The sequence below is a fragment of the Caretta caretta genome, chromosome 7 (genome assembly GCF_965140235.1).
Source record: "Caretta caretta isolate rCarCar2 chromosome 7, rCarCar1.hap1, whole genome shotgun sequence".
In the NCBI taxonomy this organism is placed as follows: domain Eukaryota; kingdom Metazoa; phylum Chordata; order Testudines; family Cheloniidae; genus Caretta; species Caretta caretta.
This window is the reverse complement of record NC_134212.1, coordinates 114,655,023-114,671,407: the sequence shown is the minus strand read 5'-3', so window position 1 is coordinate 114,671,407 and position 16,385 is coordinate 114,655,023. Positions and strand designations below refer to the sequence as shown.

Genomic DNA, 16,385 nt, shown 5'->3' with positions numbered 1-16,385 from the left:
AAGTGAGCTGAGCGGGCTCCATGCTTGCCGTGGTATGGCGTCCGCACAGAAAAAAGGCGCGGAACGATTGTCTGCCGTTGCTCTGACGGAGGGAGGGGCGACTGACGACACGGCTTACAGGGTTGGCTTCAGGGAGCTAAAATCAACAAAGGGGGTGCCTGTACATCAAGGAGTATTTCAGGCAGGACTGCACGGAGGGTTCCAATAAGAAATGGTGCACCTAAGTTATCGTTGTTATTGGAACAAGGAGGTTAGCCTGGCCTCTGATTGATACATGGCTAGATTTACCTCGCTGCACCTTCTCTGTGAGTGACTGCAGTGTGACCTAGAGGAATGAGTCCCCTAGACAGGGGAGGAGGCAAATGAGTACAAAACAAATCTGGTCTATTTCTTGTTTTGACCCACTCCATCTATCTTTTACATCTTTGGCTGGCAGCAGACGGTGCAGAAGGACTGCATGCCATCCACATCTCATGGCTGCTTGGCAGAAGATGGTACAGTACGCCTGCTAGCCATCCCCATCTCTTGCCTGCCTGGCAGAAGATGGTGCAATACGACTGCTAGCAATCCTCATCTCTTGCCTGCCTGGCAGAAGATGGTACAGTACGACTGCTAGCAGTCCGTATCGCCTGCCTGCTCACCATAAGACGGTTCAATAGGACTGACTGCAGGACTAAAGAGAATGACCTGGTCAAGTCACTCCAAATTTAGTCCCTGCGCCCATGTCTGCCCAGGCGCTCCCAGCCGACGCGGCCAGGAGCACCTCGGACACGATGAGGACGACTACCAGTCGTATTGCACCGTCTGCTGCCAGAAGGCAAGGGGTTGCTGCTACTGTGCAGCAAAGCCGTACCGCGTCTGCCAGCACCCAGGAGACATAGGGTGACGGTTACCTGAGCGGGCTCCATGCTTGCTGTGGTATGGCGTCTGCACAGGTAACTCAGGAAAAAAGGCGCGAAATGATTGTCTGCCCTTGCTTTCACGGAGGGAGGGAGGGAACGGGGGCCTGACGACACGTACCCAGAACCACCCGCGACAATGTTTTAGCCCCATCAGAGCGCTCCATTGTGACTGCTCTGGACAGCACTCTCAGATGCCCGATTGTTTGCCATTGCTCTGACGCTGGGAGGGGCGCTTACAGGGTTGGCTTCAGGGAGCTAAAATCAACAAAGGGGGTGGCTTTACATCAAGGAGTATTTCAGGCAGGACTTCACAGAGGGTTCCAATAAGAAATGGTGCACCTAAGTTATTGTCCTTATTGGAGCAAGAAGGTTAGCCTGGCCTCTGATTGATACATGGCTAGATTTACCTCGCTGCACCTTGACTGCAGTGTGATCTAGAAGAATGAGTCCCCTAGACAGGGGAGGGGGGGGAAGCAAATGAGTACAAAACAAATCTGGTCTATTTCTTGTTTTGACCCACTCCATCTATCTTTTACATCTTTGGCTGGCAGCAGACGGACTGCATGCCATCCACATCTCATGACTGCTCGGCAGAAGATGGTACAGCACGACTGCTAGCAGTCCGTATCGCCTGCCCGCTCACCATAAGACGGTTCAATAGGACTGACTGCAGGACTAAAGAGAATGACCTGGTCAAGTCACTCCAAATTTAGTCCCTGTGCCCATGTCTGCCCAGGCGCTCCTGATCGACCTCACAGAGGCGACCAGGAGCACCTCAGACATGACAATGACGGCTACCAGTCGTACTGTACCGTCTGCTGCCACAAGGCAAGGGGTTGCTGCTACTGTGTAGCAATGCCGTACCGCGTCTGCCAGCACCCAGGAGACATAGGGTGACGGTTACCTGAGCGGGCTCCATGCTTGCCATGGTATGGCGTCTGCACAGGTAACTCAGGAAAAAAGGCGCGAAATGATTGTCTGCCCTTGCTTTCACGGGGGGAGGGAGGGAACGGGAGGCTGACGATATGTACCCAGAACCACCCGCGACAATGTTTTAGCCCCATCAGGCATTGGGATCTCAACCCAGAATTCCAATGGGCAGCGGAGACTGCGGGAACTGTGGGATAGCTACCCACAGTGCAACGCTCCGGAAGTCGACGCTTGCCTCGGTACTGTGGAAGCGCTCCGCCGAGTTAATGCACTTAATGCACTTAGAGCATTTACTGTGGGGACACACACACTCGAATTTATAAAACCGATTTCTAAAAAACCGACTTCTATAAATTCGACCTTATTCCGTAGTGTAGACATACCCTAAGTCTTTTAGCTTAAGAGACAGAGACCCATGCTTGTAGTGCGGGCGCACCTGGATTCTGTCCCCATTGATCACCCGCAGGGAGGGAGGTTGTTACACAGAGTTTACTCAAAATATTTATCACCCTGTGATTTTGAACGTGCCCTTGAAGCTACTAAGAGACACCATGAAGGATCATGGGGCCCCCACCATTTGACCCACCTTTATTTTCTTTTAGCTACAAAGGCCATCTCATCTTTGTAGCTGCCACTTTGCTTCAGAGCAAACCTTCCTAAGCGGTCTTTTGTAAAAAGAAGAAGAGTGAGTGCAAGCCTCCCACAATAGCAAATCATTGCTAAGGTGTGGGAATCAGGAAGGAAAGACATTTGAGTTGACATTTGAGGGGCTGCATTAAATAAGAGGAAAAATGAAGGCATAGCTTGTGGAACTGGAATAATTTGTTGTAAATTCATTTTCTCTATATTTGAAAAATGAGCTGAGTGTTCCTAGCAACAGGACAAATGGCAGCACCTGCTTGCAGAGACCATCTGAAGCATCAACATAATTCAGCGTAAATGTGCCCAGCTGCTCTTGCACTAAAATGCTGCCGTCAACAGTCCCCGGTAGCAGCTCCCTGAGTAAGGGTCTTACGTCCATTTCCAAAAGTTAAAATAAAGAATTGGTTGCTGAAGAAGATCTATGATGCTATGGAGAAGCTAGGAATAGCTCAGGAATGTTTTGGAATCATATCACTGAGATATAAGGACAATGGAACAGAAAGTGCCTATGGAGGCCAGAGGGTTTAAAAAAAAATATCACGCTACAAGGGCTATTAGGCACCATGTAGCCCATGAGTGCTGGAGTAGAACATTTCTTGGCCTGTATCCCATTTCTGGGCATGAACCCCCTGATAGCTACTTAAGTCATGCTACTAGGACCAGGTCTATTGTGCTGAGAGCTCTAGCAAACACAGGGCTGCGTCACAAGGTGCCTCACACACCCACACAAGGGAGTAAGTGCATTGTTGGTCTGTATATGGGGTGCAAGGGAGGGAGAGCAATTGTCACAGGGCTGCTAGCACCCCTCCCCACACAGGTGGGCAGGAGCAGGCAGAGCTTTGGCTCCACCCCATTAACATCCTGGTCAGCACAGCTGTCCTGGTATGGAGGAGGCCGTAGACTATATCCCCTTAAGGTTTCCTCATGGGGCAGCATAAATATGGGCTGCCACCTATACAGGGCTTGTGTCAAGGTCATAATTGAGCCAATTGAGTGTGGGGGGAGGAAACTGAAATGGATTTCCTCTCCATACATATCTTGGGGGCATAATCTATGTCATATTCCTGCACCTAAGAGGGGCCTAATTTCAAAGTGCTGAGCCAGCTCCCATTGGCTTTCAAGTGTTTTTAAGCCTCATACTCTTACAGTGCTTCATAAACAACTCACAGCTCATCCAGTGTCCACTGAAGTCAATGGAAAGATTCCTATGGACTACAACAGGCTTAGGATCAGACTTCTTGCTTAAGGTGAACAGGGTGGGAACAGACTGGGCTGACAACAGTGAAAGGCACCATACCAGAAAACAAGATGCTCCAAACATCTGCTAACTTGGATTGAAAAGTCAATGAGCATTCTGTTCTGTTGCTCTGTACACCTTGAAATTTAACTAATTGCTTCAACATTTCAGTGCAATGCTGAACCCTTTCAAATCCTCATGTTCTTTAGAAAGGGCTGCTGTCAGACTCATTACAGATGCAAATAGAGTACTTGGTTTCTTTTTCGGGACTCTCTTCTGTGCACTTCAGCTGCTTCTGAAAACACCACCTGCCTTTGGACTGGGCTCTGGTTTGCATGTAACACTCTACTGGTACAGTAAGTACTGCTCAGAAGATTTAAGAAAAATGAGCCAGCAACAGAAAGAAGCCACTTAGTTTTGATTGTTTGCTGGCTACGTTCATTTCAGAGCTCAGCATACCTGCTGCGGTCACCCAAGTTGTTCCAGGGCCCTTTTGATTTCATTCAGGAATGAGGGAGAGCGCTGCTGCAGGTTGATGTATGACACAGGTGAGATAAATCAAGCGGCGAATGGCTAGAGCGGAAATAGATCGGATAGCAGCTGTCTATTTATTTGGCTGTGTGCTGGCTTTGAATGCGTTTGGCGTGTAAATCAGGGACTGTTAACATATTCAGCCGTATTTCACAAGCCTGCCACATTCAGTGCCCACGCAAAGCTAATAATAGTAAGCATCATTGAAAAGCCTTGGGCAGTCAGTCTTCCCGATGAAGTGAGCTGTAGCTCACGAAAGCTCATGCTCAAATAAATTGGTTAGTCTCTAAGGTGCCACAAGTACTCCTTTTCTTCTTCCCAAAGCAGATGTTTCACTGCAGATTCCCCTTTGGTTCTACTGGTAGGTTATAGCATATTTTACAGATACCTTGCTTTTGCCCAGAGCACTCTCAGTTCATAGTGATTGACAATAGGTTTAGAAACACAATCAACATACTTAATGGAAAATAAATGCAAGGCGGGTAGAAAGCAGACAATCACCTGTAGACCCATCCATATGCTTTACATGTTTAAGGGCCTGAGGTGCGGAGAACTCACAGCTCCCATAGGTGTCAGATTTCAGAGTAGCAGCCCTGTTAGTCTGTGTCCGCAAAAAGAAAAAGGAGTACTTGTGGCACCTTAGAGACTAAGAAATTTATTGGAGCATAAGCTTTCGTGAGCTACGGCTCACTTCATCAGTGCATTCAGTGGAAAATACAGTGGGGAGATTTATATACACAGAGAGTCAGACCCAGCTCATCCTAAATAAAAGAAGCAACACCAAAGAAGGGCAGGTTGCTGAAGGAAATAGCTCCAGAGATGACAGCTTTAAAGACTCTACCAGATCAGTGTCTGAGGAGGTGCAACTGGAAAAGAAGGTATTGAATTTGGGAGCATCTGGATATAGCCTGGGGCCTGCCTTTGTATAAAGATTTTGGACTTTTTGGAGAGGAAAAAGGCTTTGATGCCAATTGGGCTCACAAAGCATGGAGATTTGTGGGGAAATGAGACCACAAGAAAATGAGTGCAGATGGGGGTAAAATAGACATGAATAGGGGCTGCGTGGGAACTTCATTTGTATCCATGCCTGAACTGCTAAAAGCACTCAGACTAGCCAAGACACAGCTGCAGACATCTGTGGGCTCCTTTGCAAAATTACTGTGGACCAGAACATTCTCTACTCCTTAGTGCTCATCACCAGGCTATCCAACTGCCACAGATATGCCTGTAGTTAGACCACCAATAATCATCTCATTGTTACCCTGTGCGCTCCCCTGCCCCCATCTTCTACAGTACATTTTATCTCATCAGCAACTTATTTATATTATAAGCTTGTCACCAGGGAAATGCTTTGGTGGGCCAGGATGACATGACCACCACAGAAATGGGGGAGGGGAAGGAAGCCAGAGAACCTAGCAGTTCTTAAGAGAGGATGTCCATAAAATACAAGATATTTCCGGTGATTTTCAAGCCTCACCCCCCCCCCCCCACCTTGTTACATTGAAACGAGCACACAAACTTAAAGACCGACCCATCCCCTAATGCATTACATTGTTATGGGCAGCCCCTATCCATGTCTATTTTACCCCCATCTGCACTCATTTACTTGTGGTCTCATTTCCCCACAAATCTCCATGCTCTGTGAGCCCAGTGGGTATCAAAGCCTTTTTCCTCTCCAAAAAGTCCAAAATCTTTACACAAAGGCAGGCCCCAGCCTATATCCAGATGCTCCCAAATTCAATACCTTCTTTTCCAGTTGCATCTCCTCAGAGACTGATCTGGTAGAGTCTTTAAAGCTGTCATACAAAATACAGTAGTAACTCTCAGTTAGATTCTGTTGGCTCTCCTTCAGATAAACTGCAGGACTATTTCAGTGACAGCATTTGGAGAAAACCTGCCTATGACTTTGAAGAAGCCCAAGGCTGTCCAGGCCTCATAGGTGCTGGAACTAGGGGTGCAGTCGCACACCCTGGCTTGACATAGTAATAACAACCCAAATGCATGGTTTCTGCCTTCAGCACCCCAGAACTACTGCCATGCCTTGGTGAGAAAGGTGGGTTTTGTGCATGAGCTTGACAGCCCAGCTCAGTGGAATATTCTTTCACCCTGCCGCTGAGGCAGTTTCCTCTTTGTGTTTAACAAAGCAATATTTTTCAATACATTGCAGTGCGCTTTCGGTTTCCTACATGCAACATCGTTCTCTGTAGTTGTGCTCCAGGCACTCATTGTAAAGAAGGCAGAGCAGATGGGAATTGACTTGGAGACTGGCCTGACCCTAGCACACCTTAGAGGAGCAGATGAGTGTTTGCAAACAGGGCTTTATTTCCAGACAGACTGTATGGATTTTTTTCAGGGAGGGTAATGCTCTGAAGGATTGCCTGAATGTACTGCAAGAGACAAAGAGTCATATAAATTTCCACTATTGCTTTTGGCCATAAGAATGGCCTCCCAGATGAAACATGGCAGGTGCACGCTGTCCCTTAGACAGTGTAAATCAGCAAAGCTTTGATACCAGATCAGGATCCAGCCCAGCAGGCTATTTCCTGGGGAACCGTGCCCCAGTGCACTAAGTCCCATCAGCGAGTCTCATCTCAAAAGCAAGATGTGACCAATTCATGTTACTGCAAGACGTTGCATGGGAAGGGTCGCTGCATTGAGTCTCCGCTGCTGCTGGGGGAGCTGCTCCTTGGAAAGCGCCTGCTAGGAGATGACGAGGGAGGGGAGCGATTTAAAAATGAGAACGATTAAATTGTACTTCCCACAACTCAGCTCCTCTAAATCACTGTTTCTGCTGCGTGCAGACAGGCAGGTGGGCGGCGAGGAAGGACGGGAGGCGGCAGGAGTGTGCTGAACCTAATTGCCAGCTAAAGCCTCACTCAACCCATGAGGCAGGCACTTCATGCGCACTTCAAGCACCCACTAGCACTGAACACCTGCCCTGAATTATCCCCCGCTCCAGATTACTAGGAAATGGCATATCCCAGGGAGAGCCGTCCAGAAAATCAAACGTGGTCCAAACTGATCCACGGAAATACTGTAACCGACTGGATTCTGACTTTAGAAGGCTTTTACGAGTCAGATCAGCTGATTTAGGGACCAGTTGTGACACCCTTACTCGGCAAGTTGTCTCACTGATTTCAATGGGAGTTAGGCACCTATGCGATTTTGAAAATCACCTGGGATGCCTAACTACCTAAATACCTTTAAAAATCTGGCCCTCAGAGCATTCTGCTGAAATCAATAGCAGCAGAGGATATTTAGTGTCTTTGAGGACGGGGTTCCATGGCAGGGCAATAGCCAATTTAGCATTGGACTATGCCCCAGTCTCGGTTTCCCCTAAATGGAGTTCTTAAAAACTGCATCCAGACGCTTGCAAGAGAAATAACGCCCCTTCTTGGGGCCTAGTTTATTGAAACATCTGTTCAAACATTGACAGAAATCAAAACAAGTATTTCTCCACCTCTACAGTCTTTGTAGCCACTTGCTCAGCTCAAGAGGTCTTTCCAAAATCCCAGATTCTGCTATCTGATGTTTCTATTTCCTCCTCCTCCTCCCTTTGTGATGTAATGGTTATGTAAGCAGAGCCGGATTAACTTTTTGTGGGCCCCCCCCTCCGCCCCGCCCACAGAGAGCGGGTACCTACCTGGTTCTAGCCCATTCTCTTCGGCTCTCTCTGCAGCGAGCCGCTCTTCCTCCCGCAGCAGGAGGACAGGTTCTCTTCCAGCCCTGGGTGGGTGTTGGGAGCGGGAGGAGCAGAGGCTAATGTGGTTACTCCTATAACCGGACTTTTAGTTTCCAGTCAGCACTGCTAACCGGACACCCAGGTCCCATTTTATACTGGAGTTTCCAGTCTAAAACTGGATACCTGACAACAGGGCTGCCAGAGAAGCCAGTGGGGGGTGGGGGGGGAGCAATCATTTTTAAGCGGGGGGGGGAAGCAAGTGGTGGGTGGGCTAGGGAGTGGAGAGGAGCTAGTGGGCAGGGCCATGTCTGCAGTACTGCGCAGGTAGGCTGGAGGCTGTGGGGATCAGCTGATACAGTATCCCCAGCCCAGGTGACGTGACAGCCAGGAGTGGATTTAGAGTTAGGGGGGTGTGGGTGTGGACTGGTGTCGTGGAGGTGCTCACGGCAGGGGGGTGGAGAGGGTATGCCCCAATTCCAGCCCCTTCCCCAAGGTCCCGCCCCCACCTCTTCTCCCCCTCCCCTGAGCGGGGAGTGTGCTGAGGCTCCGCTCTTCCGCTGCCGGCAAACAGCTGATTGGCGGCAGGGAGGGGCAGAATGCAGCACGCTGCGGGAAGAGGCTGGGAGTGGGGAGCTTGGCTGCTGGCGGAGCCTGCCCTGCTGCAGCAGGAGCCCCAGGAGCCGGCAGCGTCAAGCTTCTGCCCCCACAGGAGAGAGCAGGGGGCGGAGAAGAGAGGGCCGGGCGGGGCCCCTTTGGACTGTGGGCCAGGCGCCATGGTAAATCCGGTACTGTCACCAACAAAAGAAACCAAACCCATCACCTGGGAGGCAATTAATTAGTCACCAGTGTGACTAAGCCCAATTCTCTTAAAGGGCCATCCCAACCTAGGACGGGTTCTTTAAGAGTAGTCTAAGGCTCCGATCCTAGGTCTGTATGAATAGGAGCTGTAGCCGTGGGCTCGCTTTTATTCTGGGCTTTGCCACTGATTCATGCTGTGACGCTGGATAACTCCCTTCATCTCTCTGCCTCTGCATTTCCCCATCTATACAATGAGTTAATAATGCAAATCCTCCCTTTGTAAAGCCCTTTGACATCTATGCATTAAAAGAGCTAAGTACTAACCTGTGAATCCCCTGCACTGGAAAATTTTCTTTTTTGCTTCCTTACCATCCATGCTGCACATAGGGAAAAATCACGTTCAATCCAAAAGCCAAAGACCTTAGGTTTTTTTTTTTAAATTATTTGTTTTATGTAAGTGCCTATTAGAAACTGACACAAACAAGCTTCTATCAGCTCCATGATACTGCAGCATATACAGATATGACAGAGTGGAAAAGCATCTTTGCTGCCAAAGTACTCGCCAGAGACTCGATAACAAGGTGCCATTGTGTAACACTGGGTAAAGGTTCAGAGAATAACAGGCGGTAGAAACAGAAAAGGCATTTTAGGTCACCTAGCCCAGCAGTTCTCAACTTGGGGCCCGGGGCCCCCTGCGGGAGGCCATGAGCAGGTTTCATGGGGTCCGCCAAAATAAACCAGAGAGCAGGGCCAGCATTAGACTCCCTGGAGCTCAGGACAGAAAACCGAAGCCCAAGCCACGTGGGTCTGAAGGCAAGCCTGGGCAACTCAGCTTTCCAGGGCGTCCTGTGGTGTGGGAGCACAGGCAGTTGCCCTGCTTGCTACCCTCTAATGCCAGCCCTGGCTTTTAATCTACTGGATATGAAGAAAAACAGTTTTTGTGGCACAGGTGGGCCATGGAGCCTTTTATAGCATGCTGGGGGGGCTCAGAAAGAAAAAAGGTTAAGAACTCCTGACCTAGCCCATCCTTCTGCCATTGCAGGACTGCTCCTAACGCCAGTCTTTCTTTGGTGAAATACTTATAAACCTCTCAAGCATTACGGTGTCAATCCTTGTCATTGAAAAATGGTTCCACCCTAACAGCAATTACAGCTAATCCTCTTGAAAGGACGGATGGTGTTGTGGGTAAGGCGACTGGCCGGAGACTGAGGGTTCAGTCCTTGATTCTGTCAGACTCCCTGTATGAGTAATCTCTCTGTGCCTCAGCACACTATCCTTAAAATGGGGATGAGGATACTTCTTTCTCCTCATTTATTTTATTTATTTAGAATGTTAAGGGCAGGAGTCTCTCTTATTTTGTGTGCTTATGGTACTTAGGTCAATGAGGCTCTGACCTTCGTTGGGCCTGTTGGCACTATCATCATACTAATTATTCAACCTAAATCAGGGGTTCTCAGATTGTGGGTTGGGACCTCAAAGTGGGTCTCGACCCCAGTTTAATGGGGTCGCCAAGGCTGGTGTTAGACTGCTGGGGCCAAGGCCAAAGTCAAAGCACGAGCCCCAACACCCAGGGCCAAAGCCCTAGAGTGTCAGCCCTGGAAAGGCGGGCTAAGGTTACATGCCTCCTGCCCAGGGCAGAAGCCCTTGGGCTTCAGCTTTGCACTCCCCCCTCCCCCCCCCCCACGCGCAACCTGGGGTGGGCCTGGGCTTTGGTCTCCCCTCCTGGAGTCATGTAGTAATTTTTGTTGTCAGAAGGGGGGGTCACGGTGCAATGAAGTTTGAGAACTGCTGACCTAAATATTCCTTTTTTTAACTTTCTGGTGGTCAGAACTGAACTCTATTGCAGTTGAAAACCCATAATCAGAACCAGTGGATGAAATTTAAGAACGAGAACTGCAATTTCTAATTCTTGACATGATCAGCTTTAAATTCTCTCTGAGTTTCATTCAACCACGTCACATTTTTCTCTCCAATCACTAATCATGTCCATTTTTAAAACTGACCAATTGGAGTGTCGAATATAAGATACAGGCAGTTCCAAATTGCATCACTCCATGTATATGTCAAACACCCATAAAACCTGGAAATGTAAAACCAAATCCCCAAAATATAGTACCCCATGATTTGTTTGGTTCTGAAATTAAAGCCAGCTGTTTCCACCTGGCTGGGAATGCACAGGTAAAGAAAGTTTTGTGCTGAATTCTTTATACCAGCAGCTCGCAACCTTTTTCTTTTTGAGCCCCCACCTTTCCCAACATGCTATAAAAACTTCACCTGTGTCACAACAACTGCTTTCTGCATATAAAAGCCAGGGCTGCCATTAGGGGGTAGCAAATAGGGCAATTGTCCGAGGCCCCATGCTACAGAGCCCTCTCCCCTCGCGAAGCCACATTTCTTAGACTTCAGCTTCAGCCCCATGCGGCAAGGCTTTGCCTTTCTGCCCTAGGCCCCAGTCAGCCTAATGCAGGCCCTGCTTGGCAGACCCCCTGAAACCTGCTCGTGGGGCCCTAGACCCCTGGTTGAGAACCACTGCTTTACACTTCCCCATTTATCACTTAGCTGCTTTTTGTCAGAATATGGCTGCTAAAATTATTCAACAGACACAGACTAATATGCCAGTGCATCAATTGCACCTTAGTTTGGCATAGGAACAAGTCTCCTACATAACCCAAGTAAATATACTTCAGCTCCAAAAAGAGATTTTTGGCAATTAGCCGCAGAGACAATTTGAATGGTTGAAGTGTTTGAAAAAAGGTCAGTGTATACAGTTTCAGAGTAACAGCCGTGTTAGTCTGTATTCGCAAAAAGAAAAGGAGTACTTGTGGCATCTTAGAGACTAACCAATTTATTTGAGCATGAGCTTTCATGAAGTGAGCTGTAGCTCACGAAAGCTTATGCTCAAATAAATTGGTTAGTCTCTAAGGTGCCACAAGTACTCCTTTTCTTTTTAGTGTATACAGTATCTTTCAAAAATATACAGCACTAACCACTACTAGAACCTACTGAGATTCACTAAAAACACAGTGATAGATGGAAAGGACAGATACGGCTAGATGTAAATGGGATGCTTTGCCCCACTGTAATGAAGTTTCTGCTCATATCGGAGCACTTTCCTAAACAAATGAAACTATTGCTTGTTGTTATTTTATGGCTAGATTTTTCACAAGTACTCAGCACCCAGCAGTTCCCATTCATCTGCCTCTGAGCATGTTTCATGCCACTGTTTTTATATAGAGTTGTCTTTAAGTAATCCCTTCCCAGAATCCTTTGCAATGGCTACTGTGGAAGGTGCTGGGGCACAGGCCCCTGTGAACAACCCAGCTTCCATAGCTTACAGCAACAAACAGAAAGCCTTTGTTTGACTCAGCAGAATGAGATTATTCTTGTCTCTTTTCCTTTTCCGAACAATGTTGCTTTTAGTTCATTTATCTGCTTATCAGAGAGCGATATGTAAACAGAGCACTGAGTCCTGATGGGAGGTACAGAGTGATTCTTTAGAGTGGTTGGCTTTGAAAAGCAGTCTAGGCAAGTGATCAATCCAGTGTTAAGGTTCCCTGTCTCTTTGCTCTGACTCTTGTCACCACCAGACAAACTGGAAAAGCATCTGATAACAGGACCATTGGGCTTTACAGCAATTTTTTATTCCAAGATCTGACAACTATTTGGTGACTCATAGATACATAGAGTTTAAGGCCAAAAAGGACTGATAGATCATCTAGTCTGACCTCCTGTATAACACAGGCCATAGAATTTCAGCCAGTCCACCCCTGCATCGAGCCTAATCACTTGGGTTTGACTAAAGCAGTGGTCACCAACCGATCAATCGCAATCGACTGGTTGATCCTGGAGACTCTCCCAGTTGATTGCAATCTCCGGCTGCCAAAAGTCTCTGGTGCAGCGGGGCTGCTGCTAAGGCAGGTTTGCTTCCTGCCTGTCCCAGCCCCGTACTGCTCCTGAAAGCAGCCAGCACGTCCCTGTGGCACCAGAGGAAATGGGGAGCAAGGATCTCCATACGCTGCTCCTGCCTGCAAGCACCACCCCCGCAGCTCCCATTGGCTGGGAACAGGGAACTGTGGGGACAGTGTCTGCAGAGAGGGGCAGCATGCGGAGCCACTTGCCCCCCCCCCCAGGGGCTGCAGGGGCGCACTGGTCCCTTCCAGGAGCAGCGTGGGGCCAGAGAATGCAAGGAGCCTGCCTTAGCCCTGCAGCACCACCGACCAGGAGCCACCCAAGGTAAGTGCACCCCAACCCCCAGCCCCCTACCACAGCCAGCACCCCATACCCCCTCCTGCACCCCAAACCCCTGCCCTGGGCCCCCTCCTTCACCCAAACTTCCTCGCAGAGCCCACACCCTGAACCTCTTCCTGCACCCAAACATTCTGCCCCAGCCCAGAGCTCACTCCTGCACCCAAACTCCCTCCCAGAGCTTGCATCCCTCATCCCCTCCTGCACCTCAACCCCCTGCCCCAGGCTCAGCCCGGCTGGCCCCCTCCCACACTCCAAACAGCTCGGCCCCAGCCCAGAGGCTGCGCTCCCTCCTGAACCCCAACCCCCTGCCACAGCCCGGTGAAAGTGAGTGAGGGTGGAGGAGAGCAAACGACAGAGAGAAGGGGTGATGGAGTGAGCAGGGCAGGGCCTCGGGGAAGGGTAGATCCTGGGTTGCACTTAAATTCAAAAAGTGATCTTGGGCATAAAAAGGATGGAGACCACTGGACTAAAGCATCTTCCAGACAGGCATCCAGTCCGGATATTTAGACACAAAGAGATGGAGAGTCCACCACTTCCCTTGTCAGTTTATTCCAATGGTTCATCACTTGCACTGTTAAAAACTAGAGCCTTATTTCTCATTGGAGTGTGTATGGCTCCAGCTTCCAACTGTTGGCTCTTGTTCTGCCTTTCTTCCTTAGATTAAAGATTCCATTAGTACCCACTATCTTCTCCTTGTGAAGGTACTTAGACACCAAGACGAAGTCACCTCTTCAGCTTCTCTTTGATAAGATGAAGCTTTGTCTCTCTCGTTAAGGCATTTTTTCCAGCCCTCAAATCACTTTTGGGGTTCTTCTCTGTACAGTATAATCTGGAGTAATTCCAGTCAAATCAATGGAATTACTTTGATCTTTCTGTAATGTAACAACAATCAAAATCTGTCCCCTAGTATTTAAAGTTGATTTCTACTTTGAAAAGCGGCAATATAAAAATGGCACCTTCTTATTCAACAGTAGAGTTGGTTGGGAATTTTTTGACAAATTGTTTTTGTCAAAAGATCATAGAATCATAGAATATCAGGGTTGGAAGGGACCCCTGAAGGTCATCTAGTCCAACCCCCTGCTCGAAGCAGGACCAATTCCCAGTTAAATCATCCCAGCCAGGGCTTTGTCAAGCCTGACATTAAAAACCTCTAAGGAAGGAGATTCTACCACCTCCCTAGGTAACGCATTCCAGTGTTTCACCACTCTCTTAGTGAAAAAGTTTTTCCTAATATCCAATCTAAACCTCCCCCACTGCAACTTGATTCGTCTTTCCAAACCAAAACTTTGAGAAACAACTTCCTGACTTGAAAAAAGGTCAAGACAACAGTTTCCAATTGTCAAAATGTTTTGTTTTGACAATGTCAGTTTTCCAGTTTGAAACAACTTTTTTGTTTCAAAATTTAAGCTAACTAGATTGTAAAAAGATTAAAGAAAGGTCAACGATGAAATCAAATGTTTCATAATTACCAATACAAAACGTTTCAATTGGCCTGAAATGCACAAAAATTCAGTTTTTTGGTTTGTAAATATTTTCAAGATTTTTACTTTTCATCCCAATTTAAGAGGGGAAAAACTTTCGGATCTTCAAATATATTCAGAGAATGGGAAAACTGTTTCCCACCCAGCTTTATTCAACAGGGCTGTTGTCTCCGTGTATTTAGAGTCAGAGCTCCAGGCTTGAGTAACAGAACTACATAATGTTACTTCTGTAAAACGATGGCAGCTAAGGGAGTGAACGCAATTCTATTCCTTCATGTGCAACAATGGAGTTGTTCCCTAGAGTATGTCTACACTGCAATTAAACATCCGCAGCTAGCCCGTATCAGTTGACTCTGGACTGCAGGGCTTGGGCTGCGGGATGGTCGAGCTCAGGCTGGAGCCCAGGCTCTGGGGCTCTCAGGATGTGAATGTTTACACCGCAATATTACAGCCCCGCAGCCCGATCCCTGCAAGCCTGAGTCAGCTGACCTGGGCTAGCCATGGATTTTAATTGCAGTGTAGACATACCTTAAGTTCCAATTAGTTAAGCCTGTGCAACTTCTTTGAACTGGCAGAACTTCCCAACCACTAACCAGAGTGAAATCCTTCCTGTTACTTTATTCCAATCCACAGGTTCTCCAGCCATCTCATTCTATGGCCCATTCTGTATGAGAAGTCTTCAGATCCTCAAGGGTATTTAGACACCTAACTTGGCACCTACATTCCTGCTACTTGTTCCATTGAGGACAAGATCCTCAGGAGGTGCCCTGTGGAATCAAGCATAGCTTGATGTGAGGTTGCAAAGATAGCTATAAAGAATTCGGCACAAAAATAAGTTTCATCATACATTTAGGCACATCAGGTTTGATCTGTTGTGATCAGCAACCTTTCCATGGGAACAATCTAGAAAAGAGAATGGTAGAGGTTGGGTCTTATTACAAATCTTTCCACAATATTCTTGTTTAGTTAAATGACTTTCCACAGCTGCTTATATGTCCTGCCTGGTAATCTAAGAAGCCACTTCCTGTTATTAATCGTCTCTCTCTTTACAATAAGGTGAATAAAAAGACTAATTTCTTCCTGAGCTTGGCCTCTCAACAGTCATTTTTTCCACCAGAATAAGGCCAAGTAAAAGGGGAAAATGGAATGCTGTTAAATACAAAGGTGGATGAAATGTTGAAGAGTTGAGGGCCACATTTGAAAAAGGGTTGGCAGAAGTGCAAATATAAACCAGAAAGATAGAGGAATGAGTGCAGATAGAGGGCACCTACGGGACAGTATACAAGTGAAAACAGACCCGGATACATATCGACAAGAGAGGAATCCAATACAGAAATGCTTTATAGATTGAAGAAAATATCAGCATCTGTTCCAAATCAGAACAGAATTAACTGACTGAAAACCACAAGTGGATCACATCAGCTAATGCCTATGTCAACGAGTGTTTTCCAAGATATATAATTTTTGTGGTTAGTTTCAAAGAGCCTTTTAAAATCCTTTATTCTGGGCAACAGAAGCCATTCGATACCCACAGAGGGAGTAAATTCTAATAGCATGCAGTACACTGAAGAGCCAGTGTGAAAAGGTGTTGTGAATACGCTATTTATAATGAAAGTTAGTTCTAACATTTGGTTCCTTATTAAACACAGTAAATTATAAGCAACTGAATTACAAGGCTATAATGTCATCAAGTGTGCACTCCTGGGACATCTGTCCATGACGACAGAATTATGGAAGTAAACTTGTGAATTAGGCTTTGGCTTTCAGTGTGATTACCACACTGTACATATGCTGTGTGCTTGAGCAGTTTTCGCTTACAATTAATTTTGTTCACCTACCCTTTGGTACAAAATTCTCTCTCATTGTTTGCTACAGAAAGTCTTGTCTGATCACAGCCAATATCTTCTTGTTTCCTTCCTGTACTCAAAACATAC

The 16,385-nt window shown here is 47.3% G+C and overlaps 1 long non-coding RNA gene across 1 annotated transcript in view; it reads right to left on the bottom strand.

Moving 5' to 3' along the window:
• LOC142072833 (uncharacterized) overlaps nt 1-9,129 on the bottom strand; it is a 31,941-nt gene extending 22,812 nt beyond the window's left edge. Inside the window, exons 1-2 of the long non-coding RNA XR_012669426.1 lie at nt 9,047-9,129; nt 7,886-7,968 (exon numbers count right to left, since the gene is read on the bottom strand). This is a non-coding gene — a long non-coding RNA (uncharacterized LOC142072833). The remainder of the gene's footprint in view (nt 1-7,885; nt 7,969-9,046) is intronic.
• Nucleotides 9,130-16,385: the final 7,256 nt, after the last annotated feature.